Source organism: Octodon degus, unplaced genomic scaffold (assembly GCF_000260255.1).
Source record: "Octodon degus isolate 3935 unplaced genomic scaffold, OctDeg1.0 scaffold00003, whole genome shotgun sequence".
Taxonomy (NCBI): domain Eukaryota; kingdom Metazoa; phylum Chordata; class Mammalia; order Rodentia; family Octodontidae; genus Octodon; species Octodon degus.
This window is the reverse complement of record NW_004524579.1, coordinates 10,221,237-10,232,546: the sequence shown is the minus strand read 5'-3', so window position 1 is coordinate 10,232,546 and position 11,310 is coordinate 10,221,237.

Below are 11,310 nucleotides of genomic sequence, written 5' to 3'. Positions count from 1 at the left end.
ATATACTTGACCTAGAGAAGACCTGAGAAACGGAGTGCAGTGATTTGATTCTGAGAATGGGAGTCAAGGTTTGGAAACAGCTTAGAGTCACACAGGTTGGCAGTGTCACTAAAGTTTCCTGATGTCCACAACCAGGCGGGGGTTCTCCATGCAGTGGGATTTTCATCAGGCTGAGGGGGTGAGGAAACTAAGAATGATCTGGTGACTTTATAATTTAATAACTTTTTATGTATTCAGTACAGGATCTACAGGGTCTATAGGGTCTCACTACACAGATTGAACTCATAGTGAACCCTCTGTGTTCAGCCTCTCAAGTGCTGAGATTGCAGGTGCGTGCCACCACACCCAGACCCAGTCTCAATCACTGTCTCAGCCCACCCTGAGGGCCGGGCTGGCACAGCATGCCAGGGATCAAACCCTGGCTGCTGTGCTCTGCTTAAGCAGGGGCTTTAGTCTGCTAAGCTATCTGGCTGGCTGTTAATAACATTTTTATTACCATACTATTTTAATTTCTTTTTGGTTCCAACAAGGGAGGGGTTAGCTAAATCATATATTTTAGCATGAATGAAATATAAGTCATTTCCAGGTCATACTTGGTTGATAAAGAAGACATGCCCTGCAAAATGCCAGGGGGTTGCTGAAGAGAAAAATATTAAACTAAGAAAATTCTATATCCAGAATTCAAATATAGGGATTCAAATATTTCAAATTATTATTTAAAAATTTATTGCTTTAAATTTTTCAAATTATTTTACACCATTCCCATTTCCCTGCATTGATTTCATTGCATATTGAAGAAATTTACCACTTAGAAGAGTCAGGTATTACCAGTAACACTACAGTAGTTATGAGGAGGAGCCCATGAAGCCCAGGATTTTCTACCTAGTCTGTCTCCATGCTTCTTACACATTCAGAATACATAATGGGCATGATAATATTCTTTTACATTCTATCACTGAGTGTATCTGCAAGACTTATTAATAATTAGTAATAAAATAAAGAAAATGTGTATATATAAATATATAAATAAGGCGTATAAATAAAATATATATAAATGTATACATTTATATATAAATATATAAAAGCTGTTTTGCAGTGGCTGCTACTATGTGCCACATGGCAGTTTTGCCCTTTCCCTAATTCATTGGTTCACCTGCAGTATATGGATTATCCTTGTTTTCCACATATGGATAACAAAGTTCAGACTAAATGGTTAGGGTCTGACTCAGAATCTGGGAACAATCGCAGCTGGAGTTCAGTCTCAGGATTCTTCAGTTTGCAGCTGGAGCTGACTTTCAGGATTCTACCATTCAGGTTTGCTTTGCTCTCGCAGGCGTGGCCACCCAGCATGCACTGCTTTTCATCCCTGCCTAAGATCAATAGTTCGACTCTGAGACAGAAGAACACAGGACAGCCTAGAAGTCCTTGATGCTGAATTAGGAATGGAGATTTAGTTTTGATTACATCAGTAACCGTGATGAGCTTGGATGGCTCACTCTCTTTTCTGAGCCTTAGTTTTCTTGTCTCTAAATCCTGGGAACAAGGTGAGATGGTCTTCACTGGCAGCTATTGGTCTGAAAAGCTAGCTACCTTTCATGGAGTTAGATTACCTCATTTGACTTGTCTGCTTCCCTCTTATCCACATGGCCATTCCTTCTTCTCTTTATTTCTGTGGTATTTGCAATTGCCCCTGCTCATGTCAAGCTGATCTCAGCTACTCCCAGTGTTGCTGTGCCGCCACAAGAGTCCTTCCGCCTTCAAGGACTACCTGGTGTATCAGCACTACCAAGAGCTGCACACCTTCTCTTGTTTCAATTCCAGAATCTCTATGAGATAGTCATTATCTCCATTCTATAGCTGAGAGTAAATTAGTTGGAGAAGGTTTTCAGTAGAGGTCACATCACTAATTAGTGGTAGGTACATGATTTGTCTTCATAGTCTGTGACCTTTTTCTTACTACAACTGTGAACATGATATTTATTAGATTCTCCCTATTTAGTGATAACTCACATAGAAAAATAATCTTTTAAACATGACAGAAGTTACACGAACTTCTCTCCAAGCTGATAGAAGGACATACGTTCCTCCGTGTGAGCTTGCATCCCAAGGCACATGGCATGAGCTACTCTGTATAAAGATTTGCAAACCAGAGAGGCTGGAAGACAGGCTCCTGCACTGGGATTGCATGGACTTGGCAGATCTCTCCTGCCTGTCCTGTATGGTGGGCACGCTGTACAGTAGTCGCATGCACTGGGATCCCTGTCCGGGAGCACAAAGAAGATAAACTTAGTTTTCTGGGTGCTTTTCCCCAGCTTTCCAAGAAGGGAGGAGACAGGTGAAAGGCTATCACTTGCAGTTTCTGAAAAGGAAGGCATTACGAATTCTGCCCACTACCTGTGTCTCAGTTAAAGATGTGTGAGGCATGGTTTGCAAATCAGGAAAATATTAATGCTGTTTAGGAACAGCGATTTTTCTCTGAAACAGAAAGATTTGGCCTTGGGGCCTAATTCAGGCAGGGGGCATGGAGGAAAGAGTAGGAATGCATTTTCCCTGGGACACAGGAGAGAGCTGAGCCAAAGATGTTTTTTGGGTTTTTTTTGCTTTTGCTTTTCTTTTTTGTGCTGGGAATCGAACCCACCACTTCGTGCTTGCTTGGAAGGTACTGTGCACTGAGCTATATCCCCCAAAGATGGTTACTGTCAACGATGAAAATGAGCATGAATTCTGAAGTCCAGTGGTCCAAGACAGAGCACCAGAAGACAGATAATCACCTCTCAATGAATAGCCAGGGAAGTCTGTGTGCATGTTTGTGAGTGCATGTGCTTGGGTATGGGCTCTGTGGGCATACATGCTTGTGCACACATGTGAGTGGGGGGATGTGCCTGCATGTGTCTATTCCTACATACCATGTTCATGTCTGTGCTTGCATGTCAGCGTGTCACTGTGTACTTGTGGGTACACATACATGTATGTCCAAGTGTCTCTGTGGGTGTGCTTCTGTGTAAGTGTGTGCATCTATGTACACATATGAGTGTGTCTTCTTACACAGGTCTGTGCACTGCTTTTATATGGGAGTATATCTTTTGTGTGCACATCTAAGTGTATGTGTGTGGCATGTGCAAGTGTGTTGAGTGTCCCTGTGGGTGTGTTTCAGTGCACATACTATTAGAGAGTGTGTAAATGCACATCCATGTGGATGTGTGCATGTCTAAGCATTGGTGCTTGTCTGTGAACTGCGTTACATGTGCTCATGCATGAGTGTGTCTTGTACGAGAACATCTAGGCATGCATCTATGCACCGTGTCTATGCATGTGCATGCGGCGCGTGTCCTGTGTACACATCTCCTGTGTTACTGTGTAGCTTGAGCACGTGCACGGAGGGCTGAGCCAAGCAGCACACCCCCGTCGAGGCCGTAGGCAGATATCTGCTTGCTCTTCCACTAGAACGAGGCAGCACTGGAAAGGCTATAAATAGATATGGCTAGAACCTATCTTGCAAATTTTGAATACTAACAATGTATTTTTGTCAAATAACTCCAAAAATTGCTGGCAAAGCTGCTAATTTTAGCCACCAAGATCCACGTGGTAGAGGAAGGGGTGGTGTGGCAGTGAAAGGGTTTCTTCGTTGTTATTATCTATGCTTTCTATAATGCAGTCCTCTCCATTTCCTCCTGCCCCCTACTTGCCAGAGAAATTGCTTCTTTTGTCTGAACTTGTTTACAACAGATGCCTTATTACAGCCTGGGTCTTAATTGTCCTTATGAACACTGAAAACAAAATGAAGGGAGGGAAACCCAACAACAACAATAAACAATATCAATCTACAAACATTTTTAAACAGAGCTGGAGGAAATGATAAATATATTTCACAATTATTTTAGTTTGATGAAGAACCTGGAAGCCTGACCTATTCCCTGAGGGGTTGCATCTCTGGGGCGGGGATAATTATGACTGTTGTGTTCGTTACTCAAGTGAAGCTGTGAGGATCTGGTACCTTGCCCTCTAGTATATGATTTCTATTCAAATGGGCTTCTGCTCAAACAAAGCTTTTTTTATACATATTTCTAAAACTGATTTTAATTCTTTTTCTTTCACCAAAATGAAAATGTTTAATTTCAAGTGCAGGTTTAATGAGAGTGAAATCCAGACCTAGAATGAAATATACATTTTTTTTAGATCAAGTTCATTTTTATCCATGCCTGTGAATGTGATATATTAAAAACAGAAAAACATTTTCCCCTTTGTTCACAGCTAATTATGAAAACAGAAAAATTAAATATAAACCGAAAGTCATAAATTAGCAGGATTTCAATGTCTAACTTTTAATACTGCCTCCAGCCCTCAGAAGGCTGTCTGCAGTTTTGCAGGCCTTGAAAAAGCCTCAGAGCAACTGTATTAGAGGTGCAGGATGTAGTAGCTGGCTGCCATGGTACAAGTGAGCTTCCCTGGGTACGAAGTGCCTCTCCTTGCACCTTAAATGGGAACTCATAGAATCTATTAATTAAGAACAGTGTCCAAAACAAGCCCTGAATTTATTTCACCTTTGCAGTGGACCACAATGGAGTAGCTGTTTGTCAGGGAGCATCTAGTCTAATACTGTTGTTAAAATAAGTGGATTGGGAGAAGCAGGAGATCCTGGTCATCTTGACACCTCCAGGTGCCAACAGCACACTGTATCCCTTGTCAAATCTATGATATATTAGTGTAAACGATTATTCAGAGTGCAGCAGGGGAATTGTTCTGATTCTTGAGACAGAGGTGGAAAATGACAGTATGTGCTTCAGGACAAGGTATTGGGGGCTTTAGGGGTCAATTGAGGTCCAGCTGAAATGTCAGGAGGGATGGGATGGAAATCTCAAGATTCAACCTTTAAAACAAAATGCCAAGGATGTAGTCAGTTGCACAAGTGCCTGCCTGGAAAGTACAAGGTCCTGAGTTCGATTCTCAGTAGGGAAAAAAATGTCACATGGAACTTTAGTGGAAGCAAGTATAAGGAGGAGAGTGAGTTAAGTTTCAAAATATATAAAAGACAAAAACCTAAGTGACTTGGATAGCAAGGAAACTGTCAGAAAAGAAAGGGGGCTTAACAAAGCTTTAAAACCTACTTATCACCTACAGATGGTAGACCATTCTTGGTGCCTTTTCTTCCCTTTTTGGGGGAGTGGATGGGGCCCAGGTGCTCCGTGTGTCATGCAGCCTGGCCTCTAACTCAAGCTGTCCTTATGCTTCAGCCTCACAAGTGCTGGAATTATAGACATGTGCCACCATGCTCAGTAATTCTTGCAGTTTTGGATAGCTGGAATATTCTCTGAGAGAGAGAGAGCTGATTTATGGTTTCTGATGACGTATAGACAGGACATGGGGCAGAACAACATATTCAGGACAAATGACAGTGTTCAGATTAGTATTTGCTGTACAGCAGGACTTGTACCTTGTGCACAAAAAGGTTCCTTGCGATGCTCTGTGAGAACAGCTGCCACATTTCCACTTCAGAGATGTGGAAGGCCTTGCCTGTCTCTGGTCAGGCTATAGAATTCCCATATTCAGCAGCAGCTACGCACAGCGTGAGGCCATGTGAACTCTGGGGGTTGCAGTGAAGTCCTCAAATGTCAGGGTGGGAAGGACCTTTGCATAACACCTTACGTTCCATTAGTTCTTCCATGAATTATTTTTCAAATATGAAAGGAACCAGAAAACATCTATTCAACTGGACAGTGGCAAAGTTGACAGAGTAACGAACAATGGTAATGATGATGGTACTGGTGACAGAGGTGAAAGCTGTTTTGTTCTTTTTCCCTTTAAGTTTTTCTCTACTCATCTGAGACAAAGTCTATGTCTGTTTAAGTGATCATTGGGATTGATTTTTTTTTTTTGTATTTTAGGGAAGGGTCTACAGGGTGTTCAGGGTCTCACTATTAGATTGGACTCGTAGTGATCCACCTGTTTACAGCCTCCCAAGAGCTGGGATTACAGGCGCGTGCCAACTCACCCAGTCTTGGGATTGATTCTATTTTAAAAATTTATTGACACACCTGTCTAAACTCTAAACATGAATAGAAAGTACTCATCCATTACCTTGTTTTTGAATTTTTTTGATACATAACTGTCATCCATCCACATCATCTATATTTAGAGGTAGCACTTTTATTCCAAGAATGGACTGCCACACTGATTTATATGGTGCATAAACAAATGGCTGTCAGTTGAAGTAAACGTGAACCATCAGATGCTCTATAGAATAGGATCTTCTAATCTACAGACCTGTTCACCTAAACCTCTGAGGGTATAAAAACCATGATTTTTCACTAAAGAACTCACTTGCTCTTTTTGTAGCTAAGAACCCGGGCTACAGTTCCTGTCTCTAAACCATGACCCAGGAGCTTGCAGTCCAGTAGGGGCAGTCATGCTATAAAGCCACCAGTCTGTACCAGTTATCACATGGTGTTAGGTGCTGCGAAAACTGATCAACTCGCTCTGTGGCTGTACCTTAGGAAATTTCAAACATTTGAATATTTTTATGAGCTAGTGGAAGGAGGGTCAGCTAGGAACCTTAGACTCAAGTAAGAAAACTTCCAGCAGCATAGAAAGGTGAAATTATACTCTCCTATTGTGCTTAGTTGTTTAATTTGAGTTTGCTGTTTTCTGTTTTCTAGAAAACAAAGTCTTTCACAGTATTTGTATTGGCCAGATGACTCTCCAGTCCTTATAGGTATACCATTTTCCTTGTACTGTGAAGTGCTGGCAAAAGCTAGTGTTTCATTTTGTATACTGTTCAGCCCAATCTATCACTCAGGAATACCTGGTAGTCCAGATACTGGCTCAGGTCCAAACATGGTGCTGCCAGTGTACAGCTCTGATCCAGACCAAACCATTGTCAAGGTGCAAACAGGTCCCTTTGAAGAAGAAACTTGCAGTTTTACTGCAAATGAGTACAGAACATCATCCCTGTGATTTTTCCCCAACAGAACTATCAAGTACTTACCTGGAAAGACGAAGTACCATTCTGAGTGCCAAACTAGGTGCCAAACATGATGTGATACCCAGAAGCCCAAGAATTCAACTAACTTGGTGGTTCTATCCATCTAGGGATTAGAGACCAGGAGGTGCCCAGGGGCCAGGCCAAGTCTCCGATAATGGGCGCTTCGGACGCCTTGCTGCCTTATGTGTTTGCTCCTTCCTGGAGTATATGATTGCTATGAATAGATTTAGAAGCAAGCGGAGCTCTCACATTGGCTCCCCGACTTGTGAGATAATAGCCATTATTATAGAATGAGTCAAGTAGAAGCCCTTAAAGCCATCTCACTGCTTTGCCAAATACTAGTCTTCCTGCATTCCAGACAAAGATAGAAAATTACACCCAAAGAAGAATTGTGAAAATTAGAGCTCTCTTGTCCATTCTGGCTGATAGGACAAAAATCATAACTATGAAACCCACAAACATCACTGGTTTCTCACAGTCCTTCAGGCCGAGCAATGCAGGGTCGAGCTGCCAGCAGATCTGGTATCTGATGAGGGGTGTCTCATCACGAACAGTACCTGTGTCCTCACATGGAAGCCTGGGCCCAGGAGCTTCTCCCAGCCCCCTGTGACAAGGGCACTTCCCTTATTCCTGTACTGAATTGTCACTTTATTTCCAATCCTATTTAGAAAAACTACCTAAAGCAGCTCTATTTTGCGGGAGGCTAGCAACTTCAGCCCCAGGGCTCTATTAAAACCCCTGCTGTTTGTCATGATGTAATTTTCCTGGACCTTGATCAACTTGGTATTCTGAAAAATATCACATCAATCTGCACTGTATTGATGACAATAAGATAATTAAATTTGGTGTTGAAGAAGTAGTAAGCACTGTGTGTTCCCCAGGAAGGAAAAGTGGGCCAGTAAATGGGAGAGTAATTATGGAGATCCAGGAACCTGAAGTATAAGGGAAAGCTGACAGTCTAGTGCATGAGAAGTGTGTTGTCATTGTCACTGGGCAAGGGACGAAGCGTTGCTCAGATTACCCCACCCCACCCCTATCTCCAACAAGCTTTTAGTGAGGTGTGTTTTGTTTTGTGTTGAATCGTGGAGGCCTTGTGCTTGGAATTGCTTCTACAATCAGTTCTTTGGGTAACTTAGCAGCCTGATGCTTTGATCTGGAACCCAGAGTAAGAAACAATATGTGAACACCACATCTGAGGTTGTGTGTAGTCTCTGACAGAGCGCTGAGGTCCATAGACAGACACCTGGGGCAACAGAATATAGTCCACATCTTTCAGATGATAGAACTAGTTGCCATTTGAGAAAGCTCCTTTTGCCATGCTACTTGGTCCTTGTGAAAGGCACCTATGTGATCGTGAGATGTGAATATTCACTATCTGACAAGAGTTTCCTGTAAGAAGTTGGTTGATGTCACATGCACCACATAAGAAGGGCAGGTAGGGGCAAATGGTCATCTGCCATATGATGGAAAGAGCATAGTTGGGTTTGTACTCAGTAGGTCCACAGGGCATTGCAAAGTATCATGGAGCAGAGGTTTAGATTTCCACACCATTGACTTCTTTGTACGGCCTCTTCCTCTCTCAACTCACACTTATGGTGCCACTGAGGGGGTGTATTTTCCATCACCAACTAAGAGAAAGAAAAACCCTCACATAATTAAGAAATAGGTTAGCTGCACTGGTTGCTGTTAGCTGAAAATGAATTGCAACCATGCTGTGGCCTGTCACGCATGGACCTAGCGGAATTGACTCAAAGTGTAAGGTACTCTGGCTGTCCTGATAATGCCCCACAGAGAGAATTTGTGGTGCAGATACTCAATAATTAGAGAGATAAGATGACTTTTCAGTGGCAGCAAAATGTTACCTCAGACAAAGGGGCTCACTTCACAATTAATGAGAATAACAAAGAATACTTGCACATCGGAGCTACTGGTGCTAACACATACCTTCAAATCAGGAAGTGGTTGAGCCAGTTGAATGATGGGATGGTATACAAAAGGCATCAGTTTGGGGACAGTGTTGTGTAGGGCCACAGTGCAAGCTACAGTACATGGCATATACCCTGCACCCATCAGTGATATCAAGCACTGTGTCCTCAATAGTTTGAATGTACAGATACAGAAACTAATTTATCAGACTAAGTGCCTGCTTAGGCAGATACAGGAACTAGAGCTTGATCCCTGGTACCACACGCCGTGCCGGCCCCGCCCTCAGGCACTCTGAGCCAATGGCCAAGTCTGGGCATGGTGGCACACACCAGTAATACCAATTCTGGGGAGGCTGAAAATAGGACAGTCACTATGAGTCCAAGCTACATAGTGAGACCGCGTATCAAGTACATTTTTAAAAAATAACTTATTTGTGCTTTCTTAAAAAAAATGAACTTCAAGTTTCCGTCTTCAATTCTTTGAAGGATCTCAAACAAGACTGAGTACGAGGGCCCACTGTAGGAACAAGTTTGACATAGTCCTTCAGGCTGGGGATTGCCTTTCCTCACTTCTGCATCCATCCTCGCCTGTCCTTTCTTCCTGTGCCTTGGTAACAGTTCTCCGAATGCTCAAATGTCAGCCTTGGTTTCAGGCACAACATTGTACAACGATTCCGATGATAGCAACACCTGCTGTCTAACTTAGCTTTCATTTTTCTGTGTGTCTTCTTTTTGTAGTGAGGCTCTGGGCATGGATTTTTCTGCTTGCATATTCTCATCATTATTACCTTTATATTCTGTCCTGCTGGCTGCACATTTTATCCTACTTCTTTGGGGTTTGCGATGCGAGTGTTTTCCTTCATTGTTCTAGATATGTTTTCCTTTCCAGAAAGATTAAATTATGTCCTTTCTCTTGCTCCCGTAATACATGGCTTTGATATACGTGTAAAAAGTAAAACAATATGTGAATTAAAAGAGATGACAACTTTATACTCTTCCTCATATCCCATACCCAGAAGTTAACAGAAATTGTGTATCCATTTGTAAAGAAGAAAAATTATTTGTGTTATATCCAGAGTAGTTTAGGATTACTTATTAATGTACAATATTTGGATAATCATATAGTCTCTGTGGCAATCCTAATTGGCCATTAGTTTACATAATCAGTTTATTCATGATGCAGTATGACTGCTTACATTTTACAGACATAGCCTAATTCTCTATAAATAATTGTGCTGAATTGATTATTCAGGAAGGTTTTATTTTATTCTAGACAAGACTTGTGTTTGTTCTAAATTAGTGAGTATCAATTCCAAACAGCTACCACTTGATTTTCAGTATCAATCAGAATTCAGAAAATCAAAGCTAAATGTTTGATGTAGCTTTGGGTACTGATGAATCCAGTCATAATATTATCTAAATAGTATGTCAGAGAGAGAGAGAGAGAGAGAGAGAGAGAGAGAGAGAGAGAGAGAGAGAGAGAGAGAGAGAGAAAGTTGTATTTCACACATTTCTCCTTTAGCTATGTCCACATATCTGTAGCATGTGGAATGGTGCACGTAGCAACATCAGTCCTGTCCAATTACGTTCCCCTTCAGGAGTGTCAAGTGATGGATATAGTGTGTTGCAAACAGCGGATAAAATTAACATGATAAAGGTCTGTAAGCATGTAAGCCAGATAGAATATCCTAGATCAGATTTTGAGTATAAAGTGGAATGAAAGCATCACAAAATAAGCCCCAAAGAGGTAGCCTCAGCCGGGAGGAGAGCACAGCGGTGGTTTTAGCCCATGGAAGCACGGCGCCAACCATTATCAACGGGCTCCAATATGCATCATGGCACGGAATGTTGAAGGATGACTTAGCACTTCTTCCAGGCCTGTACTTCCATTCTAGAAAGGCTACTTATTAAGATAATTTAACCTCCTAAAATATTTACATATCCAAAACTAAGCTCCTTAGACGAATCTGTTAAATATTAACCTAATTTTCCCAAGATAATGTCATAAAGATAAGTCTTGAAATGTGTAGATTCTGTTTTTATTTGACTGTTATATTTAATTTTAGGTCAGATTTTATAAAAGAAAAAATTTTTATCACCCTCAGAGACACACAGAAACACATATGTACACATACACAAGCATGGGCACAATATTTTTTATGAATATAAGTTAGTTTAATATTGGCTCGATAATTAGATGACCACTTGCCATGACCTATATCTATAGACATAGCCAGGTGTTACTTATACAGTTCAACGGAGGCCATTGAATTTGGCACATGCTTGCAATCCCAGCACTCTAGAGGCTGATGCAGGATGATTGACATGAGTTCAAGGACTACCCTGGGCTACATGTTAAGTTTAAGGCCAGCCTGAACTATGTAGTGAGACTCAGTCTCAAAAAAA